This window comes from Ziziphus jujuba, chromosome 9, assembly GCF_031755915.1.
Source record: "Ziziphus jujuba cultivar Dongzao chromosome 9, ASM3175591v1".
In the NCBI taxonomy this organism is placed as follows: Eukaryota; Viridiplantae; Streptophyta; class Magnoliopsida; order Rosales; family Rhamnaceae; genus Ziziphus; species Ziziphus jujuba.
In genome coordinates this window covers 6,426,763-6,445,517 of record NC_083387.1, presented here as the reverse complement: position 1 = coordinate 6,445,517, position 18,755 = coordinate 6,426,763, and positions in this window count along the sequence as shown.

The following is an 18,755-nucleotide window of genomic DNA, read 5'->3' as shown; positions in this document are numbered from 1 at the left end:
ATAGATTTCAAATTACAGAGTTTGAGTTGCTCTTCCATATGGTCAGTTACAGGCTTCATCAATTTTACACCTGCAGTATGTCGTTCATATATCCATTTTAGCTTTAACAAATATTCATTTTGGTCTATCTCAATAGGATTGAAAATCTTATCCTCCAATTTTTGTGCATTTTTTGCTGATGGAAACCATTATATTTTGACCATTTTAATACTCCCAATGGCCACCATCATTTTGTACCAATGTTCTATTGTATAAAACCTCAATAACAATATTATCATCTTCCATTTTACTACAAAATTAAATAAATAACATTAAACTAAATTAATAAATATATAAAAATATGAATAATACTGAATAAACATATTAATTGTCCACAAAAAATCGCTTCTGTTTTTTTTTCCACCAAATAAAATGTTTTCCTACTGGTAGAAAATTAGCGGAAAACCGTGGAAAACTAGAGGAAAACTAGCGAAAACTGACACACTGGAGGAAAATGGTGGAAGTACATCTTTTTCGCTAATTTTTCTTCATTTTATTGGTTTTCACGATTTTTCAATTCTATAGAAATTTTCTCCTATTTTCACACCATATGTCACTTAAACATCTTTAAACTCAAATACAATAACTCATAAACTAATTTATTACATATCCATATTAAAAAACTTTTAAAAAATTCAAAAGTGAAAAAATCCAAGAGTAAGAAAAAAGAGATGAAATGTAAGAATGTGTCATCTAATAAGAAAAAAGAAAACCTTTTTATCTGACTTTAGCTTCAAAAGTGAGAAAATACAAGAAAGAGAGTGAGAGTAGATGAGATGCGAGAATATTTTTTTCTTTTTTAGATGAACAGGTTGTTGAGAAAGGAGGAAAAAGAAAAGGGTAAGAGAAAAACTATTTTGTAATTTTCAATTTAATCAAGGGCATTTCTGTCTATAATTGGCTAGATTTAAAAAACAAATTTTTTTTTTTTTTTTGCTATTTTTCAAGATTGGATTAGTGGGGTGGCTATTTTTCAAGAAAACCCTGAGGAAAATGCATGAAGACCACAACCACAAGGTAAGTCTATACGTACTCTTCGAGGGCGTGTGATAGCCCTAATGGTAAGAGACACCAACATTCCAGCCTAAGCTAGGTTTGAACCTCACCAGCACCAACAAAAAAAAAAAAAAAAAAAAAAACAAAAAGTCTATACGTACTCTTCTAACAAAAACAACTTAATCTCTCCCTGGAGGATACTTTAGCATCAAAAGGACTAAACAAGGCTTCCCCAAACCTTGTTCCAGCTTTATTGCAGGTGAATGGGTCGGGTATTCAGAGCGGAGCAGCTAGTTAGATCACACAGAAGGGCAATGTTATCAAAAACATTTCTTTGGGTTCATTTATTTATAATTAATTTGTATTAAAAATTTCGTTTAACAAAATAATAATGCATATGTATTCTTCTCTACATATAATTTGGTAGACAATTCCACATCCAGGAGGCCGTATGATGAAAAGGAACCTCCAAGGTACCGAGTACTATTTTGGCATATTTGGTTTTTGGAAAATCATTAATCTCGATCAAAGTCATACCCAGCAAAATCATACACAAAATTACAAATTTTAAAAAATAATGATAATAAATATTAACATAAGGAAAACTCTCTCTCTCTCTCTCTCTCTCTCTCTCTCTCTCTTTTGGCTGAAAACACAAATATCACACCATCTTAAATAAAAATTAAGATTGTATAACTTTAAATAAATTGGAAATAGTTTGATTTCCTACAAACAGGAAAGAAAGGTAGATGAGTGGAGAGAAAATCATGTGGAAGGGTTGGCATAGAGGGGTTTGCATATTTTCTGCCTAAGATGGAAAATTGAAAATTGTGGTTAAATAAAAAAAAAAAAATCCTTATATTTTTTTATTTCTGTGGAATTTCTTTAATTAGCCTACAATTACAAGAGAAATACTACATGTATTATCCTTTTTCTCTATTTTTTTTCTCTTGTTTTGCTCAAGGTAATATATATTCAATATTAGATTAAATTAGAGAATGATTACATTGAGATTGCCACACTCTGAAAACATTTGCTATTGCAATTAGATAATATGGGAAAATAGACCATCCCCACATAGGAATGTCAATGGGGTGAGACGGGACTGGTTTTTAAAATTTCGTCTCTGTCCCCGTGGGGAATTTCTATCGCGTCCCTGGTGTTTTTGCTGTTTCTTTATAGGAGGGGCGGGGACGGGGACAGGGATTCCCCAATCGAAGACGTGGCGGGACGGGTTTCCCCTCTTTTTTTTTTTTATCATTCATATAATTTTTTTAAAAAAAATTTATATAATTTTTTTATGAATAAAATATAAATAAAGTGACTAAAATGCAACAAAAATACAATAAAATACATTAATGTCAGCGGCCAAAGTTGAGGGCTTAGTGTTGAAGCTTATAAGAAAAAAAAAAATGATGTTTTACATAAATGAAACTAGAAAAAAATTAAAAATAAATAAATAAATATATATACCAGGCTAGATTCTGGGTGGGGTGTTTATTCCCCATCCCCGGCCCGGGTTTTAAACCTTTGCTGATTGCAATTAGATAATATGGGAAAATAGACCATCCCCACATAGGAATGTCAACGACGCGAGACGAAGCCGGTTTTTAAAATTTCGTCCTCTTCCCCATGGGGAATTTTGTATCGCGTCCCTACGATTTATCCTGTTTCTTTATAGGTGGGGCGGGGACAAGGATTCCCCAATCGGGGACGTGGCGGGATGGTTTTTCCCTCTTTTTTTTTTTTTTATCCTTCATATAATTTTTTTTTAAAAAAATTATACAATTTTTTTTATGAATAAAATGTAAATAAAGTGATCAAAATACTAGAAAAATACAATAAAATACATTAATGTCGGCCGCTAAAGTTGAGGGCTTAGTGTTGAAGCTTATAAGAAAAAAAGAAAATGATGGTTTATGTAAATGAAACTAGAAAAAATTAAAAACAAATAAATAAATATATATACCGTGCCAGATTCTGAATAGGGTGTTTATTCCCCTTCTCCGGTCCGGGTTTTAAACCTTTGCCCAGCTTATCCCGTAATCTCGATTTTTGAAGATAAATTGCCCCGTTAAGGAGGGTGCACTGCAGGGATTAGGTCGTGCGGGACAAATTGTCATTCCTATCCCTATAGGGCCACACCAAAGTTTGATGAACGGTGAGTCAAAAGGCCATCTCTATCCCACAAGATGGGGATCCGCCACCAACTTTTCTACTTTCTTATCAAGACTCACTTCACAATTGTCACTGGCAGTCCTAGGCAAACGCTCATTATCATCACAGACAAGCAAAAGGAATTTATGTGGTACCTCCTACACTAGAAGATGACCCACCACAACGTCATTTCATGGGGCCCAGCACACTTAAGGTAAAAAATCCAAAAGTTATATTAAAATACCAATTATAGCCACCGCCACCAAATTATGTTATCAACAACATTATAGAGTTAGCAAAATTATTTAATAAATATTATGATAATATTAAATTGAATGATATAGTTTATTACTCCTATTTAAGTTATTTAAAGATATCAATCGATATCATAATAACATTGTTATTGTAAGAACATTTTTAATGGTTCTATGAATACAATTTATATGATGTGAAGTTTGAAAAAGCTTCCAATTTATGTTGTATGAATGTTATTTTAAAATTAATCTCCAATAATTTTATTTAAATCTCAATTAATTAATGATACGTATAATTATTTTTTAAAATAAAATAATAATAATTGATAATATTTATGTATTTACTGTTTTAAAAAAGATTAAATTCTTACTAAGTATTATTTTGCTTAATCAAGGTATTTGGATAGAATCAATTTTTTTTTAATAAATATCTTATGTAACAAATAAAATTTTACAATCTATAAAGCCATTGGAAATGCTTTTAAGTAATAGGAGATTTTCTTATATGGAAGAAACTATAAGCAATATTGGGCTAATTATTAAGTATGCTTTGACTTTCATGGAAAACTTTGGAATGAATTTTCCATGGCATTCTTTTGAGAATAGGGATTAAAGGCTTGCATAAAAAAATCCAATGTTCTGAATGTGATTTATTTATCTTTTTAAAAGTTCTCAGCATTAACCTCATTTGTGTCAGTGCCCATGGACAAGCAGCCTGTCAAGGAAATGGAAAATTTTTTCTTTAAATATTTAAAACCCATCCAGTACTGTTCTAAAAAAGCTTTTTGCACATTGCAGCTTAACCCTGGCTGTTCGCCTGAATCAGAGTAAGTGATATTCTTTCATCTTCATGTGAGAATTTAGGTCTTCAAGATACTATTTCTACGTCAGCACTTTGTTCATTTACTAGGTGACATGGTTATACGATAATCGTAAAGGGATTTTCTAATAATGTTTAATTAGTCGTTGGTATTGTTAAATATATCGATATAACCTTTACTTTTTTACCGTTTTAGACGTTTAATGGCTTTTTTATCCATTGACGTATCATAAACTGTTTCCATTGTTGTCTCTCCGTCTGGTTGTAATTGGAGAAAGTTATACTGGCTATTTTTTCTGTCTGCTTGAAGGATTACCAATTTTTGGTTCGATTTCTGATTGTATTATTGCGAAGCACCTTTCTATGCTTCTTCCATGCTGTTTCTTTTCTTTCTTCCTTTTCTAGTGCAGAGTCAACCAATCATCATTTCTGCAAATATGGGAAAGATAGTTCTGTAATCAGGTTTTCCATTTTTAGCGTGTGTTGGGTTTATAACTAAATTTATGGCTTCAATAATAACTTGATAATGACATTGTTGACTTGTAAAAAAAAAAAAAAAATGGGTACATAACTTGTTTGTCTGAATCATTTGAAAGGATAAGTTAATAAAAACTAGCTGATTAATGAATAATGAGTTTGCTTGATTACGGAGAAGTTGGACAAAAATTTAAGGAAAAAAAAGAAGGAAAAGATGAAATAAAGATTCAAGTCTTGGTTGCTGATTATCGGAATGGGCGTTGATAACAGCATTGAATTTGATGTTGATGATGATTTTAGTAATAAACGTTGTGATGATCATCAGTGACGTTTATTTCTGGCATCACTTATATTCACGAATGCTTAGATTGAGATTCGTCTTCGTAGTAAAAAAAAAACAAAAAAAATAAAACGAAAAGAAGAAGAAGAAAGAAAGATTGAAGTTCATTTACCTGTTAGTTATTCAGATTCAGCTCGACAAGGTTTTGTGACTGAACATTTTTTTCCCCCAATAGTAAACGACAAGTCTGTCTTACCAAATTTTAAAAATCTGGTTGGTCCGATTCCAGCGCCACACACCCCCCCCCCTCCCCCCCCCCCCCCCCCCCCTTCTCTCCTTTCTTTTTTCCCTTCTGCTTTGACTGTTTGGTCTGATTTATTTCAAATGGTTTGTTCATTTGTTGATTTTGCTTTTTTCTTTCAAGGGAATCCAAGGCGCTTGACCTTCACATGAAAGGTTGGCTAATTTGGTTTTCTTCTCTTACTAACACATTTTCCTTTTTCGACGATTTTACTCTAAAACAAATGTAATAAAGTGAATAAAATAAATAAAATTAATGAACGTAAAAAATAAAATACATTGTTTAGTTGTCTAGGTGGCTAAGAAAACTTAATGTAACCAAGTATAATTTGTCATATCCCTGTAAAAGCAAAGAAATAATTGAATTGTTGTTACTAAAAAAGTAGCTAACAAAGCCAATACATATGAGCACCTAAAGGTAGAGCAAATGGAAGGAAACAGATTGTGTCGTCACTTTGTAAGTCCGATATTGTGGATTCAATTTTGGTAAACTCCAATTGTGCCTTACTCAAATGGTAAGTGAAAAAGGGGCCTTTAAAACCTCATCTTTACCTTAATAAGATTAAAAGGCATGCTTGGCAATGATATATTGATCCAAGTAGTTTAACATTGATTTTTTATTCACGCAAATATATAATAAATTTTTTAAAACGAAATTCACAAAAAAATATATAAATTTTTGAGGCCGATTATTTATTAAAGAAAAAAAAGTCACTCCATATGCATAAAATATTTAACTAATACTTAAAAAAAATTACTAAATATAAAATATCAGATTCACTCTCTAAACACAAGATTTTTTTCCATTTGCAAATGTAGCCCATATTTATTGATCAACGTACAACCATCATATTCCCATTTCCCAACATTGACCAAGCATTTAATTTACATAAGCTCTGGCTTGGACGTTAAAAGTTCTTAGGAAGAAGAAAAAAAAATGTGAGGATTTTGAATTCCTTTGTTTGGTTGTGAAATAAGTTGGGAAAAAGTAGAGAAAAAATGTCAACATAAGATGGATTTGTATTTTTCTCTAAAGCATTAAAAATGGAATTTTGTTACGGTCTGTTTGAACCTTGGAAAATCCTAAAGAAAAAGAAAAATTCTAAAATAAGTTTGCTTCAAAAAAGAAAAATTCTAAAATAAGTTTGGGAAAAAAAAGAAATAAGAAAGGAAAGGTTTAGGGAAAAATTATAATTGAAATATGGAATTTCAATTCTCCTCCCAACTGTGGGGCTTCTCGCTTTCTTCTCTGGTTCTTCCTCGCAAATTGATTGCTTTATATATCTCTCTCAGACAGAACTTTCTCTGTTCTTTCTCACTCTCTCTCTCTCTCTATAATTCTCTTTCCTTTCTCTCTCTATAAGTCTCTCTCACTCAGATCGGTTTTTCCTTCCTGTTTCAAACAAGGAAAGATTTTTCAGTTGAATCTATTATTTTTCCTCACATTTTTTCCCACTTCGTTTTCCTCTTACCATTTTTTCTTTTTGCTCTAGATTTTCTGAGTTCCAAACAAAGCCTTAGAAAAAACTGGATCCTCTCCTGGCTCGCACTCCTCTCTCTCTCTCTTCTTTCTCACTCCCATCTTTTTTTCCTTTTTGTTTTCCTCTTAATTTTTTTTTTCCTATCACTTTCTTTGATCCAAACACAGTCATGAAAATAAACAAAATTTCAGCTAATTTTTGTTACATATCGTAAACCCCAAACCCCCCCCCCCCCCAAAAAAAAAAAAAAAAGAAAGTAAGAAAGGGAAAAGAAAACGCTGAAAAAATTAAGGGGGGGGGGGGGGGGGGGGGAATCATGGGCTATAATAGGAATAAGAAGCAAATAATTTGGAGAAGCAGGCGACAAATGTAACTGGTTAACACGCGCCGGCAACAAATGAAGAAGAGAAGGCAGAGAAGAGATTTAAGAAGCTGAGAAGTTGACAAATTCCAAAAAGAAACGCACCGTACCAGCATTAATGGGAACCACGGACACAGAGACAAATACCAATCGTCCCGGTCGGATTATATGATATTTATATTCATAAAAATTATTGATTAAAAAGCCTCACACCTTTTTATTGTTTCTTTTTGGCTTTTTTTTTTTTTGGGGGGGGGATCACTCGAACTAAAACTCCATATTTTCTTCTTTTTTTCTTCCCTAGCTACTACTTTTACTTCGCTGGCTAGTACTAATTCTTTAACGGCGTCTTTTTAGACTAAGCTGTATAAAAATAGTACTGAACTGGGTATATACATCGAAACCAGTTAAAGCCAAGAATTTTGGAAGTTGGACCATATATAAATATTATAATAATAAAAATAATCGATTAGGAAACATGAAGATGATTACCCTGCAGACATATATATATATATATATATATAAACCATCAAATCAATGATAACAAGTTAAAAAACTGCCAGTTACAACAAGTGAAGTAGGAGCGATATAATTGGCTTAAGATCCCTGATCGAATTCCAACAGCGCACGAGGCATGTGCGGCTCAAGACAGAGTTCTATGGTGGTGGAAACGGGTATATGAAGGTGGTGTTGGTGTTGTTGAAGCTGCCATTATTGGCGTTGAGCTTGTGAGCCTGCTGGGAATTAATAGCTCCGGCAATAAGTTGGAGAATATAATGAAGCATCAAAGTCTTCACTAACCTTCTTTTCGCCGGAATTACAGTCGCTGCTACAGCTTTTGCTTTATGCCATCCCGTCTCTGTCCCTGTTCGAACCATGATTGGCTTCTTCTCCACCTCTTTCCCGTCTTGGTTTTGCTCTATAGCCATCTCTCTCTCTCTCTCTCTCTCTCTCTCTCTTTCTTGTGGGTGTTGGGTTTTTCTTTTTATTTCTGGCGCTTATTGTTTCTATGAATTTTATGAACTCGGTGGACTGGTTTTAAAGTACATGTGTATATTTGTCATACCGCGTAGCACTTGAATGAGACGAAAAAAAATTGATGTGCTTTTCCGGCCCCCCTTCCTTGGGGAACTCTCACTTTTCATCGTGTCAAATAGTCAAGCACACATCCCCAGGTTACCTTCATAATCACCATTAACTATATATTATTATTATTATTTTTTCTATCCAATTTTTGTTTTTTTCCTATCCCCTAGTGTTCTAAATCAATATATATATATATATATAGACACACACGCATATAAGCAATCTCTTATATTACATATTTATATATAATACTATATTTATAAACGAAAAGTTATCAAGCCACATCCTCATGAATCGATCCATTTCAATATCCATATTCTTTACTGGTTGAACTTATCCCTTTTCTTTTATTACTTTCTATCTTACTTACTTTCAATTTTTGTTTTTGTTTTTGGACGTAGTTTTAATGTGTACTCCATGAAGAACAAAACAAGAAGAAAAAAAAAAAAATATATATATATATATATATATATCCTCTAATATATCGAGAGTTTTGATGTTTTTTTTTTCTATTTTTATATAAAATTTATAGCATTTTTGTTGTTGTAATGGTATTTTTATAAAAAAATTTATAGTATAATATATACACATAATATATATATATATATATATATATATATATATATATATATATTATACTAGACAGATCAAATCCCACCTTAATAAAAAATAACTATTTCCGGGTGATAAATTTTCATTCATGTCTTTCAAAAAAAGTTTTAATTTGGGTTGAAAGTAATAATTTTTTTCTTTAAAAAAAAAATCTTAACTTATGCTATAACCCCTTTGTCGATAATTTTATTTGGGGGAATGCTCTCAATGGTGGTAATAGCAGTACTAGAAGTGTTGAAATATCATTTATTCCAAAAGTTTAAGTTTATGGAAAGTAGATTTTTATTTGATTTATATTTTTTTCTAATATTCCCTTTCAAATGTAGGCCCAATACCATTTATTCCAAAAGTTTAAGCTTATGGAAGGTAAATTTTTATTTGATTTATATTTTTCTCTAACATTCTCTCTCAAATATAGGCCCGATTTTTTTTTTTTAGGTTTTTATATGTGTTTTTAATTTATTATTTATTTTGTATGGAGTTGTAGAGGCCCGCTTTTTTTAGTTTTTTTTCTAGATCCTTACGTATATTTTTAATTTATTATTCATTTTAGATGGAGTTATTGAGTTTTGAATTCAGAACCTCTTAATTTATTATTCATTTTGATTGAGTTGTTGAGTTTTGAACTCAGAACCTCTTGAATCTCTGACTCTGATATCATATTAAAATATCATTTATTCCAAAAACTTAAATTCATGAAATATAAACTTTCATTTTATTTATATTTTTTTCTAACAAGAAGAAACATATTATTTTACATGTGCTTATATTTTTAATATTTTGTCAATTTATTTGGCGTGTCTCATTTTATGTATGCTTATTTTAATTTATTTGTCATATTATTTGGAGTAAATGACCACGAAGGTGATAATAGCAATACTAGTAGCAGTCACTCATATCATTTCATGTGGGGCATGTTAAGTAAACAAAGGAATGCAACTTGAAAATATTGGAAATTTCTGGATTGTTTCCACAACCTTTTCTTCTTCTTTTTTTTTTTCCCCCCATAATGCTGTAATTACTATCATAGAACGTGTGGCTTGTATCAGTTATCATTTACTCTGTTATTTTTAGTTGTGTATACAAAAGCAAAAAATAAAATAATATTTACAGCTTTCAAATACCCAAATGAATCTCAAATTTCCTCTGCTTTATCTTTGGCTGTGGAAAAAGGAAGTGGGTTCAATTTCAACTTGAGAATAACCCACTTTGTACTTTACTAATTAACAGCCATAATACGCAAATTGAGGCGACCCCAAGGAATATTATTAATTGTATCAGCAATAATGTTACATTGAGGGGAACATTAACGTTGGCTTATTCCCTATGGGAAAGAAAAAAGACATAATTTTGGCAAAAGAAGCAAAATGCCACAGGCAGTGGTGCAATTTGGTGAAATTCAGCTTCCAATCACAAACAGACTCTCTCACATTACTAAGCACCACTTGTTTTTTTTTTTTCTTTTCCAAAATTGGAAAGTAAATCAAAATAGAGCGGTGTTTTGTGGATTTTAGTACCAAAATACAACTGCTTTATGTTATTTCAAAATTAGGGGTTGTCTTTTTTTGGTAATAAAGAAAAGGGGTTAATTATATGGATAGAAAGTTACCATAATACCAAAAATCCATCTTTCTTTTTTTATTTTTTATTATTATTTTTTTCGTTTTTCGTTCTTGGGTTGTAGCATTCAATGAAGCTCAGTCTACATCAATCTACAAACACAATGCAAAGAAAAAACCGCCATCTAAATCATCTTAATTTCCATATTGAATAAGAAGACCATACGAAAATGAAAATGGAAAAATGGCATTGTTTCTATCGCTTTACATTTTAAATACGGTTTGATTAGACATCCAATTTTAACGAAGCTTTTGTTTAAGGAGGAGGACCATAAGCCCAGGTGACTAGGTCCCAAAGTACCTATAAAAATCAAACTTCTTAATCCACCTTTGTTGTCAGGACCCGTCCAGAATTCCTTCCCCGGAACCCTAGACAGCCCTGATCCCAGGGAAACCCTACCGAACTCTCCAACGGAAAATCCGGCAGAGCCTCCCCTAAGGGATTTACTTACCACAAATTACCTGCACTGAAAACACACTTCAAAAAAATATCCCCTTATTCCTCCCACAAACTACAAATTGATTCCACAAATTGCAGCACTTCAAAATAAAACAACAGCAGCAACCCAGTGCATTAAAAACAACTACACGTCCAATACAGTATACAGAGCATTATACAACAAATGTGGAATTTATAAAATGACAGATAAATAAACAATACAAGTTCAAGAGGAAAAAGGGAAGAAAAACTTCTTGAACCTTCGGCAACGAACTGAGACGTTGGGCTCGTCCCGGACAATCAACGTCTCCAACCTGGACCTAGGGGAACGGAATTTAAGAGTGTGAGATGCTAATCATCTCCGTGAGTAACCCGAACTACTGAACACCTTTTTACGATAATAAAAATAATAGTAATAGCAATTAAGGAATAGAACAAATACCAGCAATTAATAAATAAATAATAATTACTGTTGGAAAATAATAATTTCCCTCAAAACTCTCACCAATCGCTCCGTTTGAAATGTTCCCTTTTTAAAACCTTTTCGCAAAACCCAATGTTCATACCTCCCAAAAACCAAGGGATTAAACCATTTGATAAACAATAAATAAATAGAAACATACCCCAAATATATAATAAAAATATAATAAATTATAGTAAATAAATTTTGAACACCTTTGGGGTTTAAACCATTATTTGCAATTTACACCGACGCACCACACCATATACCGGTGATGCCCTCCGATACCTAGCGTCCCGAGCACCGACTGGCGGGAGGTTAAAGAGAGAAACCTGCAGTGGTCACTTCGGCGTCCCGACAGTACCGACTGCTAAAAACCATCACCCGGCCAAGGAGGGGGGCGGCTGTGCACAACAATAACCTTGCCTGCCCACGGTCCAATGGCAACTCACGGGTGAAGTAATAACCGCACGCTAAACCATATAATAACCGCGTGCTAAACCACGTGTCCATACACCATACACCAGAACACCAATACTGTATGAGTGCGTCTAAAAATAAACATAAACAACCAACCGTACCGTTTTTTCAAAAACCACCGTGGGAAGTATACCAAATTTTTACAAAACACCATCCCACATATTTTTATTTAAATAACCCAGTACGAAACATTGATAACCACAAATCACAATTTTCCTCGAAATACGAGATGCAACCATAAAAATACCGCAGGCATAATTTATAAAATTTAACCAAATATTTTCGTAAAATATTTAATCCAATTATGCCCGAAAAATCAATACTGAAAACCACGTACAAATACTATCAAAATACACTTTGCTCATGCATAAATAATAAATTAAACCACAATAAAATAATAATCGAGAATTTCTAATGACCCCAAAATTTCCATTTATTACCAATGGGTAAATATATATATAAAATAATATTTTTCCTGATTATATTTAAAATACACCACATGAACACAAATTACAGATATCAAATTAATACCACATAAATACAATTAATTACCCCAAAAATATTTTTAAAGGTGGGTCACTCACCTGGAGCACGCAATTAATCCATAATCCACCACGGGATCAATTCTACGACTCACCGGTGCTCCTAGAACAAAATTCACAGACAGTCAAATAAATTAATATTTTAATCGGATAAAGAATACCCGGCACCCGGGGCTCAAACACAAACTTTAACCAAAATGGTCGAATGATATACCGAATCGAAGCTCGTGGGACGAGGATCACCAATCCGGTCTCCATCGACCCCAATTCCGCCGGAGTTGGCCGGAATTTGGTCGGGAAGTTTCGGCCGGTTTTGATCTTGAGGAATCTTTCAAACCGCTTCAAATTTTTGAGATTGGAGGCCATTTTTGGATTCAGAGGACCCAAAATAGGGGGATAGGAGGCTCAATTGGGAGTGGGCTGGCCGAAAAACATAAGAAAAGAGGAGAGAGAAAATCCGGCGGCCGGTGGCTTCTTCGGCCCGATCGGCGCCCGTCCGGCTGCGGCTGGCCGTGAAACTTGGCGGCCGAGCTCGCCTCCTCCTTCCGCACGTCACCGGCCGGCGCGTGTACTGTGTAGGTGGCCGGAATTCAAAAACACGGGAGAGAGAGAGGGACGGTCGGGAGAGAAGAAAAATAACTACTGTCTGCGTGTTTGGTGCTCGGGGAAGAAGAAGGAAAAAAGGAAAAAAAAGAAAAGAAAAAGAAAAAAAGAAAGGAAATGGTTGTTTCCCACGTGGGGAAAAGAAAAGAAAAAGAAAAAGAAAAAGAAAAGAAAAAGGAAAAGAAAAAGAAATAAAAATAAAAAAATAATTAAATAATATTAATAATAATATTATTATTCAAAAATAATAAAATAATTTGATTTTTCACATGGTTGACATGTGGCATTTCATCATGGTGACACATGGCCACCTTCATTGAGTCACACGTGGCACATCGTTATACGTGTAAAAATAATATTAAAATAATACGGTATTTGAAAAACTTTACAGGTCCATAACTTTCAAACCACATGTCCAAATCGGACGTGCCGCTAGTTTACGGACTCGTATCGACGAGCACTTCACAACCACGCATGAGTCAACGCTCAACCTTGCATGAATACAAAGTCAACTTCGGCACCCCTTGGACAGTTTGGACCTCAACTTGTTTTGCTGAAAACTTTCAAACCGTAGCTCCGATTTCGACATGCTACCAGTCTACAAACTCGTGCCAACGTGTACTTTGTAACGGTACCTCAGTCAACCTAGAATTCCAACCAGGTAAAAAAGTCAACTTTTGACCCCTTCGGTCAACGGTCAACAGTCAACATCGGTCAACGTGCAAAAATTCCGACATGGTTCGGAACGGGGTGTTACATTTGTAGTTTGTGACCCTCCGGAATTCTTTGACACCAATGAATTAGTTACCACCATTCTAAATGATTAAGCTCATTGTCAAAAGCAGACCAACTCAATGGTTAATAAGGAGCGCCTCAAACAGACTTGTTTAAGATTTATCTTCAATTAATGGAATAAAACATTAAAATGGCAATATTTTCCCAATATTTTCAACAATGGAATAAAAGATTCTTTTTGGTTAAATTTAGCAAAGTTTGATGGAAAATCTTCCTTTCTGTTTGCACTTTGGCTCACTTTCCGTAGCTAATTAATCTTGCAACCCCACCACTTTCCTTGTCCGGATTCAGGTCATTTATCACCCTTCGCCATCCTTTAACTTTAATTTTCCTCTTTGCCGTGTTGTTGGTCTCTCACGTTACAATGCATGACAGCTTCAGTACCAAAACAGATTGAAATAATATAAAAGGTTGAAGTACAGGTCAATTTCCATTACAAAATTAGAATTTGGAATCGGAGCAAATTTCAGGTAATATTCTGCAAATTCTTACAATTCCCTCCCACCTTCACGTTCTCTGTTTCGCCATCACGTCATTCTTTAGACAGTATATATGCATAGACCTCTGTCCAAGCGTCTAACACCATTTAAATCAAAATTTATGTTCGATATTGCAAAATAATATAATTAAGTAAATGAATAAAATACATCCTTTAATTCCTGTAGGTATACATTCATTACAATTAAAAATGAGTGAAATTCACTAACACTCTAATACATTAATCATTCAGCTGTAGGTTTTTGTTAAATATAATATTTAAGAACAAGGTTCCAGCTTCACATAAGTTCTATCAATTTCAAATTATGGTTTGAGTTTTGACAATTCTTCTTTTATATATATATATATATATATATATATATATATATATATATATATATATATATATATATATATATATATATATATATTAATTTACTAAACAATCTAATTATTTTATGGTATTAAATATTAATATGGCACAAAAATAAATAAGAATAAAATTAAAAAATATAAATTTTTTAATTTTTTTTAATTCAGTATTATTTAAATATTATATGAAAATTTAATTGTCTTTAATTAAAAAAAATATTTATTTTTATTAAATTTTTAATATTAAAAAAATAATGATAATAAAAGTAAAATAGATAGCCTATCAAATTACTACCCTCTATATATTTAAAAGAAAATGGTACAGAAGTGAAAGAAAATAATATAAATATACTCTGGAGAGCCGGGCACCAGCAAGGGCAGAGGCCAAGGGTTTGTTCCGGTTGGCTAGGACGGGATGCCACTCATGTGCGCTCTACAATCACTATTTCTTTTTCTTTCACTTTTTTTTGGGAATTTGATCATGTCTTTAGTCAATTATTCTACTCGATAAAATGCTCTTTTCTGTGAGTTATAATTAAATTAATACATTCAGTTCTATTGAATAAAGTCAATTGAAAAAATAATATTGAAACCAATTGAGGACAATCCCCAATGTATATTTTATTGGTTTTCTTTATTCATAAAATTCAGAGGACTGCTAGCAGCACTCACTTGCACACACGCTCACTTCTACAGCTGACATATGTCTCACAATTTTTTTCAAAACCAATGCACTGCTTAAAACAATAATTCCAACTTATTTTTTTGCATTTATTACAATATTGTCATTCCTTTAATTTGGATACAAAACTCTTATTTTACACATATTTCTTTTCCTAATTTTTTTTTAAAATATATATTTTTATTTACATGTTTTAAAAAGTGACAAAACATATTCCCAAAATAATAATAGTTTTATATTTATTTATAAATAGATAATTAATCTTTTTTTATGAAAAATATATATTTAAATAAAGCAAATAGTTTTAATATAATTAAGAAATTTCTTAATTATATTAAAATATTTGTTTTATTTTAATTATCTATATTTTATAAAAAAAAATAATACTAATTAGCTATGTATGATCAAATATAAATTTTATTATTATTTTGGATATGTTGTAGATAGAAAATTAGATTCTTAAACAAAAAAAAAAAAAAAAAAGAAAAAAAAAAGAAAGAAAAGAAACATAAGTAAAATAATGAGTTTTGTATTTAAAGAATAAAATGGCAGTATTGTAATAAATTAAAAAGAAAAGGTCAACATTTTTGTTTGAGCTGTTGAAAAAAGATAGAAGACACATGTCAGCTGTAGAAGTTGGCAAATGTGTTGGGGGGCGTACAAGTGAGTGCTGCAAGCAGTCCTCGATTAGTTTACAAAGAAAGAGGGTCAACATTGGGACCCACGAACGATGATTGACCAACCCAGAGACAAAAAGGTCGACATCCATGATCTATCTATCAATCTATCAATAATAGTAACATAGTACGGCCAAACATGACGGTCGGCTTATGATTTATGATATTTCTATTCATAAATTATTAATTAAAAATGGGTACCTTTATTCTTTCTTTTTGTTATTATATATATATATATATATATTTTTTTTTTTTTGTCTTTTGGCAGTTTTGGGATCGGTAAACTCCACGGTTTTTTCATATTCACTTCTTCTGCGTTCCTACTTTGGCCAGCTACTTCTTTATTAATGGGTATGGACTATTTATATTACCCAAAAAAAAAAAAAAAGGAAAAAAAAAAAGGGGTATGGACTATTTAGCCAAAAAGGGTAACCTAATCAATCTAAACATTTTATTTCCCACCTGTAGCTAATTTATAAGGTTGAATAACAAGAAACAAAAACAAATTGAAATTGATTTCAATGGTGTTTTGCTTTTTAATTGTGTACAAAGAGAATAAGTAAGATTTTTTGCTTTTATTAATTTTTAATTCATATGCATAATCATATGATATGTTTGTTTGTTTTTTAAAATTTATAGAGTTTGATGCATAGTTTAATTCAATTATTTAAATATAGAATTATATTTTGATTTACGATTTTTTTTTTATAATAATTGAATTGTAACAATATGATAGAGTTATTAGTATAATTTTTTTGATGTATATAAAAATTGAATACTATTATTTTTTTATAATAATTTAATTTTAAATATTGATTTTCTTTATATGAATTTTTAATAACAATTTGATTTTAAATATGATTTTTAACGATCTTGGTTATGTCGCTGAGTCGGAGAACATAATGAAGCATCAAAGTCTTCACTAACCTCCTCTTAGCGGTAACTACAGTCGCAACAGCTTTTGCTAAAAGACCAAAAAAAAAAAAAAAAAAAAAAAAAAGGGGGGGAAAAAGAGTTAGTGTTTGTTTCTTTGGTAAATAGAAAAATAACAGGAATGCTCTCCATATTGGAGACGTCAAAATAGAGATTATAGCAATTCTCAAGAGAAAATTTTGCAACACTATCAGCTAAAAAATTGGACGTTTTAGAGTTCCACTTTAAAGTCCAGCTTCAGTTACTGAACCTGTGACGAATAGAAAGAGATTCATATCTGGTGTGCCAGCCAATGGGCTCTCCTTCCCCACAAATCTCATTTAACAACCATTTGAGGATCAGAAGACCAGTCAACATTCCTCCAATTTTTGGCCTGTGCTTAAGCAGGAGCAAACTCCAAAGCTCTAATTAATTCCTGCAAAGAGTTTTCACACCACATAACTTTTGATGCCACTGTAACAAGCTTCCCCCAGTGATCATGTCCAACCAAACCCAGAGCCGCTTGCTTATTTTTGAAGGCAGCATCAATATTGAACTTCCAATGGCCAACAACTGGAGGAGTCCATCCTTCAATCACCATCTCCCTCTTGGTGGAATTGTCATTTGAGGAACTTTCAGGGAAATCTTCCACCAATCTCTAAAAATGACTTATTGCCTTTTGAATGTTGTTGTTCTCACCAAAATTAATTTCGTTTCATATCTCCACGTACAATACATAAGAGATGCCATAAACACTGGAACGAAATCTTTTATTGTTAACTTGGGGACGTTGTGTAGACCGTAGAGTTTATTAGATGGATTTTAGTTTTTTATTTTTATTTTACCTCCTCATGCAGTGCAAATTTTCTTCCAAATTGTATTTGAGTTAAATTTTGTTTGCTGAAAAGAAAAATAATAGCTACAATAATTTCCTTGTTGGATCAACTTTTTTTTCTTCTCTTCGACAAAATATACATTATTTATATAAACAATAAGAAAAACTTTTAATACAATCGGAGTTTTTACTTCCCTTTTAATACAGAAATAGGACCCATATATTAAATATTTTTTTCCTTCCCTAGGGTCCCGTCCATATAAATATATCTCTTAAATTTCTAAAAATATTATCCATATTTTTTTTAGGAGTCTAAATTACCATTATATCTTTGTTTAAGTTAAATTAATTACAAAATTCCTTTTATTATTATTTTTTTACAATAATTAATTTAAAAACTTCATATTTATATTAATCTATATTTTAATTAATTTTATTTTAGACAAAGGTTTAATCTTTCAGTTTGGAAGAAAACAACTAGGCCATAATTTTAATAAATAATTTTTTTAACCAAGTGATAATTTATCGAATATATTCAACTAAATATATTATAATTTTTTAAATATATTTATCAAATATATAATTTAAAAAAACTTATGTAATTAAAATTATTATATAGCCCTCTTTTATAAAAAGTGGAAAAATTATCTCATAATTCAAATAAAAATTAATTAAAAATAAAAAAAACTTAGAAGTTTTCAAATTAATTATTGCAGAAAAAAAAAAGAAATAAAAGGAATTTAGAAAGTAATTTAACTTAAAGTAAAAATATAAGAGTAATATAAATTTGTTTAAGGGGTGCGAATAATATTATTAAAAATTTGGGGAATTTTTTTGTATTTATTGCAAATTCCAAAGGATGTAAATGAAATATTCTGTTTTTTTTTTTTTTTAAATAAATGTGTAAAAATGGACTTTTATAGATACCTTTAACTTAACTAAAATATCTAAAAACAAAATAATGAAAATATCTAAAAAACAATGTTTGTTGTCATTATT